This window comes from Tenrec ecaudatus, chromosome 12, assembly GCF_050624435.1.
Source record: "Tenrec ecaudatus isolate mTenEca1 chromosome 12, mTenEca1.hap1, whole genome shotgun sequence".
Taxonomy (NCBI): domain Eukaryota; kingdom Metazoa; phylum Chordata; class Mammalia; order Afrosoricida; family Tenrecidae; genus Tenrec; species Tenrec ecaudatus.
In genome coordinates, this window is record NC_134541.1 from 7973477 (window position 1) to 7997818 (window position 24342).

At 45.1% G+C, this 24342-nt stretch overlaps 1 pseudogene; it reads left to right on the forward strand.

Moving 5' to 3' along the window:
- The window catches only part of LOC142422295 (kallikrein-13-like), an 80871-nt pseudogene extending 78485 nt beyond the window's left edge, over positions 1 to 2386 (forward strand).
- The last annotated feature ends 21956 nt before the right edge of the window (positions 2387 to 24342 follow it).

The window sequence follows — 24342 nt, forward strand, 5'->3', positions numbered from 1 at the left end:
TACACTTTATCTTGAATTTTAGGTTATGGGACAAAAGTTTGAAATTGCCAGGAGGACGCTGATTATTTTTTTTTCCTGCAAAGGGGCTGGTGGATCCAATAAGTTTAGGAACCTTTGGGCTACAGGAGGGGTGGGGGGAGCTCTCCTGGGCCCCAGGGTTGCAGGGAGTGAGGAGCCTCACATCTGTAGTTGGGGTAGCCATGTAGACACTTATGCAGATTTCCATCCCAGAGACCAGAGGCAAGGCAATAAGAGAAGTACAGAGAGCAAACTTTCTGGCAACATCCAGTTATATACTGGAGGCAGACCACACCTCCAGGAAATCCCCCTTCCAACTGCTAGGCTGTTCACATTAGATCCCACAATGGAAGGTGGTTGGTTACATGGTGTTTGTCAAACCACTGAGAGTCAATGTTGCCTAGCCATGCAAACACATAACATCTACCACCCAAGAGAGGGGCAACTTTCCAATAAGTATGACAAGCACGTCCTTATTTGTGCTTATTAGTGAGTAACATTTTTTTCAACATAGCCAAATTCTGCTTCTAGATTTGGCTCGCATGTGTCTCTCTCCCAACTTACCTGTGCTAGTCTGCTAATATATAGCAGTTGTTCACCACAGAGTAGTAAGTAAGCACAGGTGAGTCCTTGTTTACCTTGCTTTCTGGGCAATCTGCCCCTGACCATAGAGAGAAATCCAACTTCAGGTGCATATGGGATCGATCAGATCATTATGAGTCATACTCCATGTGACCGCACGCAACCACAAGCACTCGCAGCAGGTCCTGGGTAGTGAAAATGGTGTGTGGTGCTGCAAAGAAAGGCCTGACAAGCTACTCCTGTAAGAGACTGGGACCAAGAAAACCCTACTGAGCACACATCTCTTCATTTGTGCAGAGTTGAAACGGACTTCATGGCCATAACCTTCAGTGGTTCTCAAACTTCCTCATGCCGCGACCCTTTCACACAGCTCCCCCTGTTGTGGTGACCCCCCAACCCTACAATTATTTTCGTTGCTACTTCATAATTGTTATGTTGCTGTTGCTTCATAACTGTTATGCATCAGGCAACCCTTGTGAAAATGTTATTTGACCCCACAGGTTGAGAACCAATGAAGATAGTCCAGTCTTTGTTCCTTTCCACCTAACTCCTTCAGTGTAACGTCTGTTATACTGAAGCTTTTCTATTCAAGACAGATTTGCAAACTCAGAAATACTGACATCATTCCCACACACATCTGTCATCCTGAGAATGTTTATATGACCCAGACAGCTGCTATGGTAGTAGCACAATTTTTTAAAAGCAAATATGCCCAAGAAACGGAACAAAGGAAACGCAACAAGAAGAAGCATAAGCAGAGACATCTTTCAAAGATGCCTCCCCCACCCCTGCCCCTCCAAAGAAAACATGGTTGGTGGACCCTAGGTGTCAAATAAAAAGTCTAGATCTTTCTGCAGAGCTCAGGGAAATTGCAAATTGAGGGTTAAGAAGCGATGGAGAGATAGCGACATGGCAGCCTGCAGACGTGGTAGATGAGGACTGCCGAGAGATAAATGCGGGTTGAGATCAAGTGGAGATAGATTTTGAGAGGGATCTCTCAGGAATACTCCAAGATTCTGAATGGCACCAATGGACCCAATGGCTTTCTCCCAGGTGGCTACACCTGCTTCCCCCACTCTCAGCCCTGGCAGGTGGCCCTGCTAGTGAGAGGGCGGCTACTCTGTGGGGGGGTCCTCATACACACCAAATGGGTCATCACTGCTGCACATTGTCTGAAGAAGGGGTACACAGTTTACCTGGGCAAGCATGCCCTGGGGCGTGTGGAGCATGGAGACCAGGTGAGGGCGGTAGTTCGCTCTATCCCCCACCCCGAATACCAGAGCAGCTCCACTCACCTGAACCATAACCATGACATCATGTTTCTGGAGCTGCAGTCCCCAGTCCAACTCACTAACCGCATCCGCATCCTGCCTCTCTCCCACAACAACTGCCTACCCACGGGAACCTGCTGCCAGGTATCTGGTTGGGGCACTACCAGCAGTCCCCAGGTGAATTACCCCAAAACCTTACAATGCGCTAATATCCAACTGCGCTCGAATGAGGAGTGCCATCAAGTCTACCCTGGGAAGATCACAGCCAACATGTTGTGTGCTGGCACACCAGAGGGTGGCAAGGACTCTTGTGAGGTGACTCCGGAGGCCCTCTGGTCTGTAATGGAACACTGTATGGCATCATCTCCTGGGGTGACTTCCCCTGTGGGCAGTCCAACTGACCTGGTGTCTACACTCTTGTTTCCCAATACATTCTGTGGATCCGGGAAACAATCCGGAATCACAATGGCAAGTGGATGGATGTGACACGGACAGAAGCAGCTGAGAGCCAATAGATGTGTTCTGAATTTTATTTCAGTGGGGAAACCCAGTAGGGTGCATAATAAAAAAATCGGGTATTTCCCTGCTTCCTTCTCCCGCCCCCGCCCCCCAAAAAAAGAAGCGATGGAGAAAAGTTCTGGTAAGTGGGTATAGATCAATGCGATGATCCATAATTAGGCTGTGATTTCTGAGACTGCCTAATTAAATCAACAGACAATAACTATGACTAGACTGTCACATGTTGAAAGGAGACCCTGGTTGGAGCAAGCGGCTGAAGGACTCATCTGCTGATGGAAAGAGGAGGGCTTCAAGTCCACCCCGAGGCATGGGGGAGAAAGGCCAGGCCATCGTCCTTGGAGAAACCAGCCATTGTAAACCCTCTGGAGCTGAGTTTGCCTCTGACACACATGCGGTTGCCCAGAGCGGGTCAGATCACAGTAATTGGTACAAGTGGTGTTCCCTGCCATCATGTCATTCAGACTCAGAGGGACCAAATAGGACTAAATAGAACTGCCCCTTCTGGATTTCTGAGATTTTAAGTCATTTTGGGAGTAGAAACCCTCATTTTTCTCCTGCTGAGCAGCTGGGGGGGGGGTTGTTCTTGAACCCCTGGCCTGAAACTCAAAGGTCAAAGACAACGACTGCAGTTTTAACGTGCTGATAGAAAGAAGCAGTCATGATGAAATGATAATGACCAAATTTTCAATGGCCAGCCTTTGCACTGCTTGGCCAGACCTCACCAAGGTGTGGTGGACCCCGCAAAGGGCAGCCCACTTTGTCCAAGACCCTTCTAGGCAGGCATGCCAGTGCTGCAAGAGTGCACACCTTGAGCACTGACAGCGACCGGCCAGGAGCGCATAATGACATGACTCACTCCCCCGGGCCTGATTTCATGCTCAGCACGTCTCCTGGTTTTGCTTTCTCTCCTCAAGGACTTGACACCAAGAGGCCTGGTCCTGGTTCACCAATAGAGTGTGTGTGGTCCATTCAGAAGTTGTGCTTCTTGCTGACAATTAATAGGGAAGCATTGAAATGGAACTGTGAGTCTCCGTGAGTGGGGTTGACCCAAGCCAATACCCTAGAGAGCAAACTTTCCCTGCTACAATACCCAGTAAGACTATCGATCTGAAAACCCCAGACGCTAAGCCACAGGGAGCTTGCCAGGGGAAAGTCACCTGTCGTCCAGGGTAGGCCACCAGCCCCTGCTGAGACGTGTCCTGTGGTAGGGAATTAACTACATGGGTGTTTGGGATTTTATGTGTTTTTAGGGAAAAGCCTGCTTACCCGGAGACCTACTCTCTTTTCTTCACTTTGCAGCTTCTTTGGGGATGGCAGAGCACCTGACTTCCAGCCTAGCCAATCGCCTTATTCCCAACCGCAAACCAAAATCGCTGCCAGTGAGCCCATTCTGACTCATCGTGGCCCTGGGAGTGTCTGAGACTGAACTCTTTGCGGGAACCAACGCCTCATGTCCCTCCTATGGAATTAGCCGGTGGTTTGGGAAATGCTCACCTTGCGGTATTTAGCCCAACGTGAAAACCGCTCCAGCGCCAGGAGTCCCCCCTTATTCTGAGAGCCAGTTCAATGGCAGAGCACATTTCCAGGGTAACCCAACTGACTTTGTCCTTCTTACTGTTGTTAGGATTGCTGGGACAGAAGCCATCTCGGACCCACGGCGGGCTGCCTGGGTTCCTGCTGGCTGTCTGGCCACAACCAGGAAAGAGCCCGGGCCTAGAGCTCCCACTCAGAATGCCCATCCGCAAAGAGGTAAGGAAACATATTCACGACCACCTCGTTCCTGCACCTGGACCTGGCCTGGCCAAGATCTTTCAGCTCTGTGCCCACACAGTTCTGAGTTGGCAGGAGCTGCTTCATTCAGAGCTCTCTCATTTATCACCAAGTGACTCGTCTCGGATACAGGCCTGGGAATTAAAAACAAGCAAGCAAAGCCAAAGCCCACGCCCCCCGCCATCGAGTCCATTAGGCCTCATATCATAAAGACTCTAGAGGACAGAGCAGTACTGTCTGCTTGGCTTCCGAGGCTTGAAGGGAGAAACTGGCACATCTTTCTCCCTGGTGGGGCTGGGGGGGGCTGTCATTGACCGGCTTGGGCTGTCCCCTGAGGCACCAAGACTCATATTATGATAGGCTTAAAAACACAGTCTCTTTTTGAAGAGTTACTTAAAACAGCAGTCTCTTGGAGAAGGACAGCATTCTAAATAGTGTCCGATAAGCATACCACCCACTGCCAGCCAGTCCTTTCTGACTTCATCTCTCTCTCACCAGCTGCCATCAAGTTGACGCTGACTCAAACACACCCCCGTGTGGGGTTCTGAGCCTGTAACTGTTTGTGGGATTAGAATGCCCAGTCTTTCTCCCTCACTGCTGCTAGTGGTTTAGAACTGCCGACCCTGCAAATCACCGTCCAATGTGTAATCACTACCCCACCCGGGTTCATAGAAATGCTCTGTAGGGTTCCTGAGAGTGGAAATCTCATGTCTCTCCTGTGGAGCATCTGGTGAGTTTCAACCACTGACCTGGCAGCTCTCAGCCTGACGCCTAAGCCTCAGCACTACCAGAGCTCTTGGTGGGCCTTCATTAACTAGCAATTTTCTATCTGCAGAAGGACGGGTGGCGGGGGTGGGGGGAGATGTTCTAGGTCTCTTTGAAAGGACAAGAGACCTTATAGCTGTGGGGATGTCGCCTGTTTATCACATGCTGGCTCTTCTTTTTCTCCTGGGGCACAGCTTGGCCACACCTGCTCTGCTCCTTCTTTCCTCCCTGAGGCTAGTGAAGACTAAGACTGGCACCATTTGGTGGGGCCATGTGCCTCTTTCTAAAACAAAGTGAGGTGGGTCACCTCTCAGATGAGGTAGCAGCATCAGTTGCACCTAGTTCTGCTAACCGCAAGGTTGGAAAGATGAGCTCTGGTGGAGGAGTGGTTATGCGATGGGCTACAGTCCTTAAGGTCAACAGTTCATAACCACCAGCCACTTCCCAGAAGCAAGACAGGGCCTCTGATCTCATAAATAGTTAGCGTCTCAGAAACCCACAGGAGCAGTTCTACCCTGTCCTAAGGGGTCCCTATGAGTCCGTATTGCTCTCGGCAGTGAGCTTGGCTGGAAAGCACCTTGGAAAGAGTGGACATCTGGGACATCTCTAAATGCTACCTCATTGGCACTACTCTTGTAATAATTTGTCTAAAAGAAATCATTTTCACAGTGGTCCTCTGAGAGGCAGTCTGGCACAAAAGCCTCCACACTAGGCTAGGACATGCCAATAATTGGGGCAACACAGGGCCAGCCCATGTGTCCTCCGTTGTATTTCAGGTTGCCATCCCTTGGAATCCAGTAGGTGGCAACCTCAGAGTATGCTCGGGACAAATAGATAAGCAGTTGGCTATTAACAGAAAGGGTTGGCTGTTCGAACCCACTGCTCTCTGGGAGAAACACCTGACAATGCTCTGCTATAAAAGAGGCCATTGTCACATGCGGTTGCCATGAGCCAAACTCCACAGATCAACCCCTGGCACTTACACACAACTGCTATTGATCAACTGGCCCCCAATAAACGTGCTTTAGGGGAAAATGATTGAAGGAAAACTTGCAGGAGAATTCACTTCACCGTGGGTGTTTAGATATCTAAAGCCTTCTATTTCCATCTTACTGAATCAAGATTGGTGGGTGGGTCATAATTTAGAAATTAGTGGGAGAGTTATATGATGCTTCCGTTCATCCTGGTGAGCTGGTGATACGCTACGTATCAGGACAGGGGGGTCTGTGGCTGCCTGCGAAGTGGCAGCAGCCCAGTGGCAGCTGCCGTGTTTGCCTAAGGCATCCGACTAGGGCTGGAGGGCACTGCAAATCGCCACAGGACTCTCCTCTCTGTTCCTGCGCCCCGTCCTCCTGCCCTGCAGGCACTCTTTCCGAAGCGATCAGAAATTGTAGCCCAGAGTTCTCTTCTTGGGATCAGATGAGGCCGCTTTCTCATCTCTGTCTTCTAAGAGGACTGAGGGAGCAGTGGCTTCAGAATGGAGCCGGAGCATCAGAAGCGCTTCCTCGTGGCTCTCTCTGATGTGGCGCCTTTGATTGTCTCCTGCCAGAGAGGCCTTGGTGGTGAACATGGGCCCTAGCCTACTGGGGCAGCAATAGCGGATTCGGAAATAAGGACATACAAACCTACATTGGTTTATGCCTTTCATATCGATTGTTAGCATCCAAAGAGCACCTTTCCCCAAATTACCAGACAACGTCTCAGGAGTCACCCCTCCCCCCAAAAAGGCGATTTAAAGAGACAGAAGTATGATCCAACCAGTGGCGGGTGTATCTCTGTGCACATCCCCTGCCGGGCTTTCCACTGGCCCCTAACAACCCACGGAGGCGCCTGTCCGCAGGGTGCGTTCGCCTCGCCTCATTCAAAATGAGATGGGAGGCTGCTGCTTGAAAGAAGCTTCCCAGAGGAGGGACTGAGCATCATTGCACTCTTTCCGGGGTTGCCTACAATAAAGAAAGCCGATCTAAGTAAGACATGGCCAGGGACTGCACTTGCAGTTGCAAAGGAAGGCCTTACCTCAGTAAGACTCTCACTGCCCTGGGGTTGCAGGACAAGCCTTGGGCATGAGTGGAAACAGAAGGCTGCCCAATCCTGTCCATGAGGCTGGAGGCTGGAAGCTGGACTCGCTGTTTGGAAAGCACTTGAGTATGTCTCCGGTGGTTCAGTGCCATCAATTCAGTCCTGCCCATAGCGAGACTATCTACAACGCTGCCCAGGCCTGTGCCAGCCTCACCATTGTTGTTATGCTTGAGCCTGTTGTTGCAGCCACTGTGTCCATCCGTCTCCTTGAGGGCCCCCCTCTTTTCCCTACCCCTCCACTTCATCAAACAGAATGTCCTTCTCCAGGGACTGGTCTCTCCCAACCACACGTCCAAAGTACGTAAGAGGATGTCTTGCCATCCTTGCCTCTCAGGAGCACTGTGGCCTTACTTCTTCCAAGACAGATCCGTTCATGCTTTTAGCAGTTCGTGGAACTTTGAATATTCTTCTCTGGCATCACTACTCCCCTCCTACCCTTATGAGGAGACGTCACACTTAGGTGACAAGTGCGGACTAGTGGCAGCGTGGTTGGGAGCTTGGCTGCTAACCGAAAGATCAGTGGTTTGAACCAACCAGCGGAGCCTCTGGAGCAAAGTCTTGATGACCACTTCCATAAGGATGCTGGTTCCTGAAACTCTGCAGGGTGGCAGTAGTGAGGCCCACAGTCTCCACGAGTCACAACCTGACTCAGCGGCACAGAGCACCAACTCTAGAGTAGGCTTCCTTCAGCTGCAGGGCGAGTTGAACCAATGTGTTCCGTAGAAGAGATGAGGCATGGGATGTCACCGCTCTCTAACTTTTTTGTGCAGTGCTACTCAGGTATAGTGTCATGTGAATGGATGGATGATGCTGACTCGGGGGGTGGCCGTCTCCAACATTTGATGGGAATCCCCAGGCTGTGAACAGCAACAACAGACCAAGTGAACTGGGGATCTCTGTTGCAATGTTTCATATTGAAGTTTGGCACCCAATGAGCCCTTGTGGTACATGGAGTGAACGTGCCAACTGATTGGTAGTGTAAGCTGCTCCTTGGAAGAAAGATGAGGCAGGGTAAAGATTACAGGTTTGGAAACCCTGGCGGAGGGGCACGGTGGGGGAGTGCCAGACAGGGACTCAAAAAATGACCCACGGAGTGTTCACAATGTGTATCTATTTCCTAGCAAACAATGTACTTATTAACATACTTTTGGGGAATATAGAGGATAACACCAGACGGGGCAGTTTTCATTTTGTAGGATCTTTTAGAGTCATACACAAGAGGTCACAGGGCAGGTAACAAGAAGCCGAGCTTAGTTGCCCAGTGCCGCCATATGCAAGTGAGCTTTGTTAAAGGACAGACATGGATGTTTTCACTGTTTAGGAAACCAGATGCTCAGGTGCAAGGTATGAGCTCATAGAAGGAGATCCTTGTCACTCTGTCTCAACTTCTGAAATCTGCCATTTGGGTCCTATGGACACATCTTCCCGTGTGTCCTGGGTCTTCTCATACCCTTGCATGCCCCTGAGTTCATCCTGATCTTTTTATAGCTCAGACCCATAGCAACACTCTGCACAACAGAACAAAACACTGCCTGGTCCTGTGCCATCCTCACCATTGTCTCCTGTTTGAGCTCCTTGGTGCGGCCACTGTGTCCGCCCCTCTTCTCCCGGGTCTTGCTGCCTTTCACTGCCACTCTATCAAACATGGTGTCCTTCTCCAGGGACTAGTCTCTCTGACAGCATTTGCCGGGTACAGAAGATGAAATCTCACCAGCCTTGCCTCTAAGAACCCTTTTGGCTTTATTTATTCGAGGACAGGTTTGTTTGTTCTTCTGGCCATCCATGATGCCTTCCGCATTCACCGCCACCACATAGTTCAAATGCATCGGCGTTTCCTCATTCTTTCTTATTCAACATCCAACTTTCACGTGCGCACGAGGAGATTAAAAGGACCAGGGCTGGGGTTAGGCGCACCTTGGTACTCCAAGTCACATCTTTGCTCTCCCACACTTTGAAGTGGCCTTGTTCGGCGCCCGTGCCAGCGCAATGCAGGTTGATCTCTTGACTTCTGCTTCCATTTGTCACGATGTTACCTATCAGCCAAATTGTGACGATTCGGGGTTTGTTTTTGTTACACTGAGTTTGCATCCAGACTGAAGGCTCCCATCATAATCTTCATCAGCAGATGCTTCCAGTCCTCACTGCCAGCTAGCATGGCTCTGCCTTCTGCATATTGCAAGCCGGGTAATAATAAGCCTTCCTCCAATCCCGACGCCATACTCTTTTTCACATAATCCAGCTTCTGTGATTACTTGCTCAGCATACAGGCTAAATCAAGATGGTGACAATATACAACTCTGAGACAGACCTTTGTTGATTTGAAAACACGCAGTGTTCCCTTATTTTGTTCACACAACTGCCTCTTGACCATGTATAGGTTCTGCAGGAGCATAATTAAGTCTTCTGAAATGTCCATTCTTCTGAAGGCAATCCATAGTTTTGTTGCTGTTGTTGTTGGTTTTTAATGGCTCACGCAATTGAGTGCTCTTGCATAGTCCATAAAACACAAGTAAACATCTCTTAGTATTCTCTGATTCCCAAAAAAAAAAAAAAGCACGATGCAACTGACAGCAGGATGCAAATGATATCCCTTGTTACATACCTTCTTCTGAATGTAACCTGAAGCTCCAGCATCTCCCTCTCAATGTACTGCTGCAACTGTTGTTGGATCAGCTTCAGCAGAATTTTACTCGCTTGAGATATAAATGATAGTGTTCTGTAATATACACATAGTGTGTACATCTTTTTTGAAATGGCTACAAATATCATTCTTTCCCAGTCAGTGTGCCAAGTAGCTATCTCCCAAAATTCTAGGGATAGACAAGCGAGTGCTTCCAGTGCTTTCTCTCCTTCCTGAAGCATTTCAGTTGGTATCCCAGCAGTTCCTGGGGGCTTCCTTCAATACCATTGATTCTTCCTCATATGCTACCTCTTGAAATGATCGATATCCACTTGTTGTTTTGGGTACAGGGACTGTGTATTCCTTCCATCTTCTTGTGACACTTCCTGCTTCATTGTCTATTTGGCTCACAGAACTTTCACTATTTTAACTCAATATTTTAATTTTGCCTTCAGTTGGGTCAGTTTAAGTTATGCCGTGAATGTGCTTTAGGTCTTTACACATTTTATTATAATATTTTACTTCATCTTCTCAAGTTGCCCTTGGAAGTTGTCTGTTTAGCTCTTTGATTTCATCATTTCTTCCATTTGCTTCAGCTATTCTTCAATTAAGAGTAAGTTTCTGAGCCTCTTCTGACATCCACTGTGATCTGTTCTTTCTTTTCTGTCATTTGATTGACTTAGAACCTTATATGTAGTCAATGTGGTCCTTCTAGCCATAAGCCCTGGTCCGATATATGATAAATTCTGACCTTTATGCCTCTGATTATAATCTCATTTTGGAGGGCTTTCTCTGCTATGCTAATATACAAGATTAGAGTGTGATTAGAGGGGATGAACCAAATTACACCTTTTGTTTCTTTGGGGGACAGGTTGGCTGGAAGACAAAAAGCACACTTCCATCAAAGCCATTCCTCCGTGTATAAGATGCATCTTACACACGGTTCAGGAATGCGGGGGGATGCCAGTACAGACCCAGAAGAACCGCTAGGAGAACATGTTCAAAATCGTTGTCTCAAGTGGCAGTGGCCCAAACCAGATGTTGTAGCACAGAAACCATGGGACACAAGAAAGAGGTCAAGATGAGACCAGATGGCTGAGGCAAGACCCTAAGACAGACAGAAGAATAGCTCTCGATTATGAATGAGACTGTGGGGCAGGGCACGGCGTTGGTTGCCTGGCCTTGCTCTGAGCCACCTAGCTCTTCAGCCTGCTACACCACTAGGCTCCTTGCAGGCATTCTCTTCGCCATTGAGTCCCTGTGGCCTCACAGCTGCCTCCTGTGGACTTCTGAGACTGGAACTCTTTAGGAGAGTGGAGAGCGCGGCCTTGCACCCTCTTGGAGCTGCTGGCGGTTTGTGCTATGAACCATGTGCATCCCAGCCCAACGTATAACCACGGCACCGCCTGAGCTCCCTCCATGTAGGCTCTCCTGGGACTTATCTCACCATCATCTTAAAGGGAAAACAAACTTTTATGCACTGGGCTAAGTATTAAATGTTAGTTCAGAGATGCATAGGCAATGCACAGATAAATAGGTGTGGTTGCATTCCAATAAAACTTTATTTACAAAAGTAGGGAGCTGAGGCTGCTCTGCAGGAGAAAGGTGGACCTTGCTACTCCTACAGAGAGTTAGAGTCTCAGCAATTCACAGGGGAAGTTCCACTCTATCCTATAGGGTTGGTCTGAGCCAGCATTGAGAGAGGACTGGGTTTGGGATTGGGGTCATAATTTGCTATCTCTGGACAGCATCATAATAGTATCGATGCTGCAGTGGTTTACAGGTTGCCTGGAAAATTAACATTGTAGAAGAAAACAATGTGTACAAAGCCTCAAGGAGGTAACCAAAGCAACGGACTTTCCCAGAAAGCCACAGCTGAGCTGGTGACTTAATAGAATCAGTAAAAATGCACGAGACAAGCATGACATGACAGCTTTCTAAGCTGTTTGCAATAATCAATCCACTTTCGCTTATAAAACGTGTGCATTCTGCACCTGCTTTTCTATTCCCCTCGTTAACTTCGATCTGCCAATTTTAGGGAAATCAAGGGCTGCACAGCCCTCTATCAACCGCTCCAGGACCACAAATCCACATGGAAAACTAACCCAATTTAGCTGCTCTCAATCAGTGCAACCGCAGGCCTACTGTCACAGGAGGTCTGCGAGCTGCCCTGTGGTGAACAGGTTTCTGCAGAGCTGTCAGACTAAGACGGACTAGCAAAGAAGACCTGTTGAATTGCTTCCCAGAGTCAGCCAATCGATCACAGTGGGCCATCTGTAATCCCCCATGCGACGGCACACAGGATCAGAGAGCATTTTGCTTTGTTGGGAATGGGGCAGCCATGCATTGGAAGCCATCTCAGCGGCAGCTAACAAAAAACAAGTCTCTTTCAGCACATGTTCATACGAGGAAGCTTCAAAGAGTTCATAGAACATCTGAACGAAAGGATAATATATATTGACAAGAAGTCATGTATTGATAAACAGAGTCATAAACTCCTTCGGAACATAAACCAGGAGCAGCCTGCTCTTGGGCTGCTAGGAGCTCCAGGCACGGCCTTCCCTCAGTGCTGGCTGACAAGGTAACTGGGCCAAGGTTGATTTATTATTGCAATGCCAGGTGTAAAATGGCATTGTTATGCAGAGTTGTAGTGAGTGATTTTGTCCAAACACCAAGCCCAAGGCAGGTTGGCAGTAGCTTAACATGAACAAAACAGACGGTCTGGGCAGATTATGAAACCATTTTTGTTCTGCCTGTATGATCCTACTGTTGTATCACATCATTTCCAAATGACTCTTCAAGTGACTGGAAGTGCTTGTGGGTAAATAGTCACTGACCACAGTTTGAGTTGAATAAGTTGTTTTGTCCTTTATTTCCTTTGATGAATGTGAACATTTTCTTATTTGGGAAGCTAGACGTGTACTTAGGAAAATTAAGAAAAATATATCTCTGAGGACCGGTTAAAATCAAAATACAGAAATGATATTTGCTCCACGAGGATGTGGAAGCTGGGCTTTGTTGCTTACTGTCGAACATGTTATTTGACATGTGACTTGGGCTCTGAGATGTAAGCAGCTGCTCACGAATCCCTCTCACTATGGATTGGGATGAAGCTGGGTGTACCCCAGTCTTGTTCAATCGACAATGAATGGTGTCTTGTGCGTACTCAGAAACATGTCCAGGTATGCATGTATTCTACAAGATTTTTCACATGGAGTTTTTACAGGCTCTCACTCTCTGTCTGATGGTGCTGCACTGAAGCACTCGCCGCTGACAGGAGAGTTGGTGGTGGGCGCCCTACCAGCAGCTCCTCAGGACAAAGGTCTGGTCACCTGCTGCCATCAAGTTCCAGTCTAGAAAACCCTCCGGGGCCATTCTACTCTATCACTTGGGATCAGGATGAGTCCCAAATAAGCTGAACAGCACCTAAGGAGGAAGTATTGCCCTTTCCATGCATCTTCAATTGGTGAAGGGGCCCTGGTGGAGTAGGAGATTATGAGCTGGGCTGCTTACCACAAAGTCAGGAGTTCCAAACCACCGGGGAGTCCATGTGAGAAAGAGGAGATGTTGTGTTCTCCTAGAGTTATAGTCTTGGGAGCAGACAGGCACAGTTCTCCCCTGCCCCATGGGGTCACTGTGAGTCAGGATCAACTCAATGGCAGTGGGTTTGGGGTTTGTTCTAGATCAGTTGTGAGTAAGACAAACCAAACCAGTCTGAGAGGTTTCTATCAGGACACAGTCAGTTGTTGTGTTTGCACAAACAAAATTTTGCTTCAAAAATTTTTTATTCTGTCAGTATTAGTAGCAAAATGAAATAAATTGACAAACTAATATAATTAGATATGACATTAGGATAAGTACTTTGGAGGTTCTATATTGTTTGCCATTAAAATCTATTAAAATTATATGTATCGACTAATATATGTATTCTTATTTTTATAGTGGAATAATGAGGCTTTAATGAAAGCCAGCCTCTTTTATAAAAGCCTCTTTTAATAAAAAGCATACAAAAGGAATTAAATTACATGTAACCACACTAAGACAAATCCCATAAATAGATTTTTTTCTTGAATACTGAGTATCGCATATACAAATGTCCCTCAATATTGACAGACAAAGTAACTCTTCCACGGTAAATTGATCAAAGCAACTCAACATTTAAGGGGCTGCGGAAGGGTCTTCTTCCCTGGGCAGACGTTTTGAATAGGTGCTTCACAAAGGGGGGTAAGAAGCTATGTGAGCAGCCACGGAGCGTCTGAAAAGTGCTTAGCACCAAGAATTATTGGAGAAACGTGCATCGGAATCACAATGAAATAGCATCACACAACTGCCAGAATGTCTGAGATCACAAAGACCCATGACCTCATGTCCAAGCAAAAGTATGGAGTCATCTGAATGTCCCCATCCGTTGGGGCGAAACACGTAAAACAATGTAACCATTTTAGGAAGAGTTTTGGCAGTTCACTATTTTTTTAAAAAAATGCATCTACCCTGTGGTCCAGGAAGTCCACTGGTATTTTCCCCAAATAAATGGAAATTTGTAGGGGTATCAAGAAATCTGTGGAAATCTTCCACTACCTTCAGTCCATTTGTCCACAAACTCTTTGAAGCGGCCTTACACATTCTCTCAAGGAGCATGAAGGGCTGTCTAAAGTGGTTTCATTCATGATCAGATGCAATGTAGATGTCAGGCAAGAGGAGACTTTTTAAAGAAACTGTGGTGTATATACACAATTAGGCACTGTACAATAATAGGCAATAAATTACTGACACATCCAATGACATTAGTGAATCTCAAAAGCATTATATTGAGCGAAAGAAGTCTTAAACACATATATGCATGTTGTTCTATCCCATTGATATAAACTTTGGGCAGAAATACAATTTGGAAAAAAAATCAAGACTGATTGTTTCTGAAGATGGGGGTGGTTTGATAAATGAAGACATCTGGTAAACCAACTTCTACCAAGATATAAATATAGAGCACTATCATCACCCCAGAATTGAGTGGATAAGTGAGTATCTCATTGAAGGAGTGCTTAGCAAAGTACTTTTTTGGAGAAAACTGTGGTGTATGTCACTGTTTGTCAGTCTCATACCGAATTGAATAGTGTTTTTACCATCTTATGAACAACTTACATAAACAGGTCTGAGATCCACAACAAGAATACAAGAAACAACTCACTGCCATTGAGTTGATTTGGGTGCACCCGAATCCTGTAGGACAGGGTAGAACTGCACAGATCTGTTTTAGGGGCTGTAAATCTTTATGAGAGTAGAAAGTCTCATCTTTCTTTCAAGGAGCCATTGGCAGTTTTGAACTGCTGCCCTTATGGTGAGTAGCCCAATGTGGAATGCACAGTATTCCCAGGACTCTCTTAACGCTAAGAGTGAGAGTAAACATATCAAGCATACCATTCAAATACCTTTTGGGGTATACTGAGAACTGTTCTGTTTTCCTAAAATCAGTTTTCTAACCCAGCATTCCAGATACCATCAGCAAATATCAGAATGGTTTACAAAGGACAGCAAGACAATCAATCAGTCAGTTAATCCTGGCTAAGTGGCAGAACAGGAAAAGTGGGGGTACTGCCTTTTTTTATCCTGTTCTACTTTATTGTGTGCGGGAGAGGATTTGCAAACAAATTTTCATATTTTCTAATATAACAATCCTTCATACAATGTACTTTTCTATTCCAGGTATAGCTGAAATTCTTAACCCCTACAATAAGATCTTATAACTTTAGGAGTTAGTTGAGGCCAGTTGGCATTATCAATAACCACACGGTCAAAGCTATCCACCAGTATGTGCAAACATATGGGGCCTGTATTGGTTGTTAAAATGAAGGGAAGCAATAATGATAATGTGCTGGGTGGACTCAAGGATGTTAAATATCCTAGGATATTTACATTTGTCTTGCATGGCAAATCTATCCCACTCAAAGTTCTTCTAATTTGGAAGGTCTCAAGGGACCTCTTTTCTTCTTCATTTTTGCTGACTCACCAGGTTATTTAACTAACCTGTAGAGTTTAAATGCATAACCTTTATATATGTCGATGAGTCCTAAATCTTGAAATCTCCCCATAAAAAATGTATCTATATCATCTACCTGCCTATTTGGCATCATCCATCGGGTGTTTAAGATTAATTTCACCCATAATATTTCCAAATTAAACCCTAAATCTTCCACTATCACACTTGCTTCCACTAAGGTGTTCACCAGCCCAATAACGGTGTGTCCACTGACTGAGTTATTACCCAAACACTTCAAGGCCCCTGAACTCCCATTTCTCTTCCAACCCATGGCCAATGGGTCAGCTCGTGCTGTTTCTAGCTTTTCACCACAAGTTCTGAACCCAGCCACTTTCTCCCTCCTTCAAACTACCCTATTCGAGCCACCACCCTTAGCTTACCAAGACAAATGCATGATTGTCTTCTCATAACCAAAGTGGGTCTTAAAATAAAATCTCTTCATATCCCTTTCCAATTCTGAATCCATGATCTCTATGGCCCAATCCAACCTCTTTTTCATAGTCTGCAAGTTTCTGGGTATCTGATCGATGGCTATCTCTTGGACTTTGGTTTCTGTCACCACGGTAACCTTTCTCCACTCCTCCTTAAATTTCCCAGAAATCCATTCCTGCCTCAGAGAGTGGAGAATGTTCTCTGTGACCTCATTACTTCTTTCAGCTGTTCTCATCACGGCTCCCATGACCATTTGTATCACAAATTTAAAGTAACACCCCCTTGCCCCCACAGAAGCAGCCTTGGTGGTACAGTGGGTTGTGCACTGGACTGCTCACTACACAGTCGGCAGTTCAAAACCACCCTCTCATTCTACAAGAGAAAAATTAGACTTTAGACTTCCATAAAAGTGACAACATCAGAACCCCACAGGGGAAGTTCCACTCTGTCTGATAGGATCAGAATGCACTGCATGGCAATGAATTTCTCCCACTGGGTACACAGTCACAGCCTATGAGGTTTTACAGCCTTTCATATCCCTTATCATAGTTGTCATATTATTTATTTAGTATGTGGTTTGCTTATTTGTCTTTTTCCCTCACGAGTGTAATGAAAATTCAGGAAATATAAATATTGAAAATAAATAAATACATGAAAATTTAAGAGTCCTAAGATCCTAATAAGTTTTCTAGATTCTGTTGAATTCGTGAATAAATACACAACGCATTTCCACTCCAAATCTTGTCATAGTAGGCTCCACATAGGAAATTTAAAATGTAGATGGCCAGTCAAATGCCCAGTGGAATTGAACTCAATGTACGTTTTCGGTTTGATAGATAGACAGGGTTTGAAACACTATACTGGTATTATACTCTGCCTGACACATCACACCTCTCTAAAGTATTTGGATAAGGATCCACATAGACTGTTATGCAGCTAAAATAATTCTACCTTCCTCTACCTGTGACTTTGTTCATCCTGTGCTTACAAGTCACAGTTCCAATTCCAAGCCACAAGGTGCTAGATTATTGGGTCAGCTGCTTAGATGGTGTTGGCACATTGTCTTTTGATACATTCCTTCTCTTTTTCAATCGCAGATCATTCATTTTGTGGATATTCAATTACCCCAGATGCATCCTCTCCTAGCTAACGCTGTGGGCCTATGTCCCGCCAACTCCACATGCTCATTTCTTGTTCTCCAGACGGCTTAGTATGGTGATCGCCACAGAAAGAAAGAAATGATCCTTCTCTGACCTGAAACCTCCTCTGCAGCCCAACAGAGTGTGACTGTCTTGTGGGAACTGTGACGCAATGTGTGCTGTGGAGGATGAGGGGTGGGAGGTGGGATTGATTGGCAAGAGGTGCACCGGCGCCGTTTTCACCATCTTGGAAGACATCTCGAGCAGAGAGGGGTGCCTGGGAGGCACAGCAGAGACCCCCAGGGAATTGGTTATTAGTAAATACACCAAATGTCCCAACAGTTAAAGCCGGCTTGAGTGCTTGGAGAAATGAAAATGAAATGTTCAATATTTTATGAAAGCTTTGAGGGAGAATGTTTACTTGGTTGGATCTGCTCTCATTGCACAGAGAAATGAGAGGGTGGGGAAGGTGAGAGTAACCCGGCAGTGACTGGTGAGCCTCGCGGCTTGGTGTGTCATCATGGAGTGGCTGCTCTTCAGGACTGAAGAGACGCTCCCTCTCTCACTCATTCTCACGACCATTCTAGCAATGCCAGCAGAGTATAGCCCCAGAAAACCCCTGGACAGGATTGCCAGATTTAGTCTATTAAAAAAAAAATAGGAAGAGAGATATATAGCTCAATTTTAATTTCAGATAAAGTCCTTTATACAAAAAAAGTAACCTTGTTCTGTGCACTACTTGGAACATATTTGCATGCAGAAACTATTTGTGGTTTATTTGCAATTCAGATGTTAACTGGACGTGCTGCATTTTCTTGGGCAATCCAGCTTCCAAAGCGAGGACCATGAACCTGACTCTGTTGTAACCAGAATGCTCCTTGGAAGCAAGGCTGGGGAGACTTTGTCTCACATACTTTGGACAGGTTATCAGGAAAGCCCAGTCCCTGGAAAAGGACACTGTGCTTGGGAAAGTAGAGTCAAGGGAACGAAAATACATTCCTCAATGGATGGATTGACACTGGGGTTGCAGCAATGACTTCGTCTGGAGGAATGCTTATAACAGCACTAGGTGGTGTTTCATTATGTTAGGTCTGAGGTCATCATGAATCAGGATTGACTCCAGGGGACCCAACCACAGCAACAATAATTGCCAGACTGCCTTAAACCCAAGAGACCATTAGCAAGTTGAGAGCTGTTAGTAAGGCACCTAAGGAGTAAAGTTTAAGGAAATCCTTGCTCTCAGGGTCACCTAAGCTGAACATCTCTGGGAGTACAGAAAGTGCACAGTGCACCAAATAAGTACATCCTCTGCATGTCCTGGGTGTGTTCTGTACTTCCCTCCAGTCCCAGTCCTCAACACAGCTCAGTGATTTCACTTGTGCTGCCTTTTTCACATTCAAAAGATTGTGCAGCAAAGAATAATGAATAACCTTATTTCAATTCTTATCAGGAAATCTTTTAATTTTATTCCAGTGTCCTTACATGGGTGCAAACCTCCCCTCCCATGCTGTGCCTTCATCAAAATGAGAAAAAAGAGCAAGCATTCAAATTTTCAATAAAATATTTATGAGACCCCAGTCAAAGTCTAGACGTTTTTAGTTCCAAGATGAGAATCTAGTAGTAAACAAGTCTTAAAAGATCACTTCCTACATGCAGCTTCTAATCCAATGAAGAAGAGAAGTGAAGAATGGAATCATGGTGGAGCACAGGTCATTGGAGTATGGGTGAGGTTTGATCTGCCCAAGAAGTCTCAAAAATGAGGGGTTAAGGTCCTAAAATAAAAGTTTTTTTTAAAAAGCCATGAATGGAGGAAGAGTGGGCAGATGTAAAGGAATCTGAAGCCACTGGGCCCTTTTGTCAAATCAAAGCAAGAAGAATGGCATAAACAGGGCTGGTTGTGACACCCATGAATTCAATGTCATTCACGGATGACCTTGAAAGTCACCGCAAGGGCTTTCGGGTGTTTTCTGTTTGTTTGTCTTTTTAAAGTAGAACTTTAGTTTTGAATCAAACTCACTCTCAAGGGTCAAGTCAATTCCGACTCAGAGCGAGTCTATGGAGAGAGAGAAGTGTCCCTGTGGGTCTCTAAGGCTGTAAATTTATATGAGAATAGGAAGCTTCCTCCTTCTCCCCTGGAGCAGCTGGTGTGTTGGAATTGCTGACCTTGCAGTTAGCAGCCAACTCATAACCCACTGCACTACCTGAGCTCCTTTGAGGGGAAAGGTGAGTCAACAGCCATCAAGTCCAACCAAGCACATTGGACAATTTTTATTGTGATTCATAAGGTTTCCTTTGGACATTTTTTAGAGGTCGATCATCAGGCCTTCCCCCTTCCTGCTCTACCGGCCCCCCACTCCCACCCCAGTCGTTTGTGGTGTGGAAGTCTTGCTGAAACCTGTGCACCAAGGATGGCTGTCATGGATTGAATATTCCGTCTTTAAAATAAATGTCAACTTGGCTTGACTATGGTTTCTAGTGTCGTTGTTGTCCTCTATGTGATGACTGGATTATCCTCCATTGTGTGAGGGCTATGGTTAGAGTCCTATTTGAGAGCAAGTCATTTGACATAGGACCCAAATGACATAGGATTCAGTGGGCTGTGTCTTGAGTCACTGCCCTATAAGAGATGGACGCAGAAAGGAGCAAGCAGAGAGAGGGAACTGGTGACCCTTGAGAAAGAAGATACAGGATCAGGGGTTCCCGCGCTGGAACATGCTATACCCCGAGGAAGAAGGAGGTGAAGACACCATCCACAAGGAATGGAGCATCGACCAGTGTTGGAAAACATTAAGGACCTCCTCCCAGAGTGGAGAGCATGAGAAAGACTTTCCTGAGAGCTGAAGGCCTAGATTTGGACTTCTGTCCTCCTTAATTGTGAGGTAATGACTTTCTATTGTTAAAACCCAAACCAAAGCACAACTTTAAAACATCAATAGCAAGGAAAGGAAGACAAAGAAACAGACTTAGGTGATTTTGGATTCCCACTTCAACTCTTGCTAATGTCCCCTATATAATTTTTGAATTAAAGGCGTAAAAGTCCTGCTAAAGCTTCCACCACAAATCTAAAATATCCTCATAACAGAAGCTTCAATTCTAGCTGATTCTATTTGATTTTGAGATTCATTTTCCCATGGTCACCTAATATTCATTGACAACAAAGAGTAAACAAAATAAAATAAACCAACCCAAACAGCCAACTCTATCTTTCCCATCGCATGCCCCCCCTGTGTCACCTCTCCCTCTGTGACATCATATTCAGACGGACACTGCAGAAGTTGGTTTGTGTTTTAAGCCAATATAAGTAAGATGTTAAGTAGGAGATGAAGAGAGTACTTGTGCTTCTATTATTAAAGGAATGGCAAGCCCAGGCAGGATAATGTCTGCTTTCTTTCCTGCTTAAGATGTTGCAAAGAGGTTTTAGAAAATCCTTACCTCGTTTCTCCTGATTATAGCAAACTCTGGTTTTCACTTCTTCTAAAGTACCCTATGGGCACACATCTAAAGCCTGTTTCTTGGAAACATCATTACAAGGAAGAATGACAAAAAATAAGCCTTGAATTCCAAATGGCATCCTTGGGTACTAACGGAGAAAGAGGAACACACAGAGTTGTTTTTAGTTGCCATTCACTCAGTTCTGACTCAGGGTAGCCCCATAGACAACAGTACAGGATGTTTCTTACCATTTCCCCACATCCTTATGGTCACTGTAGCCACTGTATAATTTTGAGTTTCTTCCAAACTATGGGCCTCATTTGAAGCACTATGTTGTACACTCCTGTACATTTTCATTGGCTGATTTTCAGATGTTCACCATGAAGACTTTCTCCCTACTTTATCTCATTTAGACACCATACTGAAACATATCTAACTTGGTTAGCCCAACTGGTCTTTGAAATGCTTGTGATATATCTTCCATTATTTCAGCTATGTCCCTGCCTCCACAGTGTAACACACCCAAAGACTTGTAATGTAAAGAGGAATCAGGGAAATGAAAATCAGATCCATGAAGACCACTGGCCCATCACAAATGAAAACTTCTCTCTCCACAAAGATATAATTCCTTGGAGTTGTCATTTTTATCAACACGGGTGGCGAGCAAAGAAAAAGTGAAACGATGTGTGCTATTATAAGAATATTAGTCAGTCATTTATAGGTAAATGTATTCTATGTATACAGTATTGTGCACGCTTCAAATACTCTTAAAAGAAGATAAGAGAAGGCTATCAGAGTTTAGAAAATTTCATAGGCTCAGTCAGATTTCTCTGGTTTTCAAGACAAACTAGACTTTCCATATCTGTTTGGCAGCAATACGTTTAGAAGGGAGAATTTGCTTACGCACAGCACTCGCTCCTTGGTACTTTAGAACCGAATTCCTGAAATATTATTGAACGGTAAAAGTGATGTCAGTGAGAAACAGTGCCTGGTACACAATGACATGGTGATGAATCCACATTTGCAAACACCCAAGTCAGCTCTGCCAAGATCACAGGTAAAATCAACTGAAGACAGACACTAGCTTCCCCACTACTGGTACCAACTCTTCTAGTGACTGAGCCCTCTCCTTATGTTAAAGATACCCAAACACAAAACACTACAGAACCATGAGGTGACCTCATTGATGATTTGAATCATGTCTCCCCAACTATGAGTGGCCTGTAAATAGTCCATAAGCCAAAATAGAGTAACAAGATGTTGGACACTTTCCATGAGCTCCTCAAAGCACCCTTGCATGCATTACATATTCTAAATCTCTGCATATTCGGATATGATCCTACTGGAGCATAGTACTTCCTCTGTAACGTTCCTTAGATTGTACTTCTCTGTGTATGCCTTAAAGCAATCACCTTTGAGATACTGAAAGTATCTATCAGGCACAGTGAGGGAAGTATACAGGGATGGGAAGGAAGGTGAAATCCACACCAAGATCATTAAGCTGCTAAGGAACAGAAGAAAAACTGAGCCGTGTCTTTCCACCCAACCCCATACCCACCAGACAACTGAGAGTGAAGGTTGTCCTTTAGAACCGGCATCTTGAATCCAGACTACAAACGTCATAAACTGTGAGAAAAGACATTTCTGCTTTGTCAAAAACAAAACATGTGAGTTAGCTCTACCTGGGGGAAATGATCAGAATTTGTTTAAGGTGAGTTGATTCCACAGCCCAATGACATAATTCTAACAGGATGCATTTAGCTCGGAAAGGTGGGCATTTTACTGATCTTATCTAATCCACAATTGTGGTTCTGGAGAAGAATATTGAAAACAGAAAACATGGGCTACAAAAAGTACAGACCAATCTGTCTGCGAAGTTGCATGGCCACAGTGCTCCCTCCTTAGAAGCAAGGATGGTGAGACATCGTCTTACGAACTGTGGGCATGTGGTCAGGAGAGACTAGTCCTGGGAGCAGGCCATCATGCTTGGTCAAGTGGAGGGGCAGCAAAGGGAGTAGGTCCTCAAGGAGATAGACAGGCTGCAACAAAGGGCGTAAACATAAGAACAATGGTAACAATGGGGCAGGACCAGGCATTATTTCATCCTGTTGGGCATAAGGTCACCATGGAGTGGAATTAGATGGAACTGAACAATAATTAACACCTGCTCCAGAAATTCATAAGACTTGTCTATGACCCAGCTATGTCAAAATGCGTGAACCCATTCCATCTAGGACTCTTGCCTGGCAGTGCATGTCCTTCGCTGGTTAGCCAGCAAGAATTGGGTGAAAAGGTTGAATAGCTTATCAGACTCCGGCTAAAAGGTAGTCTTGGTGGCGAAGTGGGTTGCATGTTGGGCTGCTAACCACAAAGACAGCAGTTCAAACCCACCAGGCACTCCTACAGAGAAGGATGAGACTGTCGCCTCTTGTAAAGACGGAGAGCCTCGGAATTCCTAGGGAGCGAGTCTCCACTGTACGATGGGGTTGCTATGAGACTGACTTGGTGAAATGGAGGTGGGTACTTGCTAAAAGGATTCCCTCAACATTACTTAACCAAGGACATGGAGCCCATTTCAAGGATCCAGGGAAATAGATAAGATAAAACAGAAAAAATATTGTATATTAGGCACTACTCCCATTGATACTAATTCTGCAGACATGTAATATTTGAAGGACTGGGTTATTACACACCAAATAGCAAGTACTGTTAATAAAGTACTTTGTAAATAACTTAATGGCTTCTAAATAGATTTTTATGGTTCCCCAGATGTCAATTTTATACATTTGGAGCCCACACATTAACTTTCTAAACACTTCAGTAACATTCGACTTTCATATTTTTATGTGGTTTTTTTCCCCAACCAGGATAACTGCTTTGTTTCATAGTGTTTAAAAGTTTCAGAACTCTGAAATTATTGTGAGAATCCCATATTAAAAGCAAGTGGATGGCACTGGATGGCATAGAAAATGTAAATTACTTTTATAATAACTTTAACTATGCTACTAGTGATAAGCAGTTAACTTTAATTATATTACTATTTATTAGTAGATACACAGAGGATTATAGGAACTCAAAGTAAAACAAAACAAAACAAATTCAAAGTGAAAAACACCACATTGATCTGGTGCAATCTAAGATCTCTCATTGTTCCAGCTTCTGATTAGAAGTCACATCCATTATTCTCCCACCTGCAATGAGGTAATAAGGACTGGATTGTTCTCTTGGTTGAAAATTAGACAAAATGTGTGAAAACCACCACGACAGAGACTGGACACGAACAATGCAGGGCTGTGACTCTGGAGAACAAGGCAAACAGGAGCCAAGTTCTACATTTTCCCTGATTTTTTTTATATGGAGGACAGTTTGGGACAAACTATTGGGACAGGATTATCCAAACAGACCTAGCCATGCTTGCTGAACTAAGGGAATTGAGATTGGGGTTTGAGGAGGATCACCTCTTTGTTAAAGCAAAGGCTCGGTGACAAGAAAGACCCTCAATATGATGGGTGACAAGGATACAACAATGAGGGCAAATGTGCCAATTGTGAGGATGGGTCAGGAGTGGGCGGTGATTCACTCTGCTGTGTGCACGGTAATTAGGAGGAGTTGAAGGCATCTAACAAAAGCAACCCCAGGGTTTGAAGGTGTGGAGATTTCCAGAATGTGTAAGAATTGCAC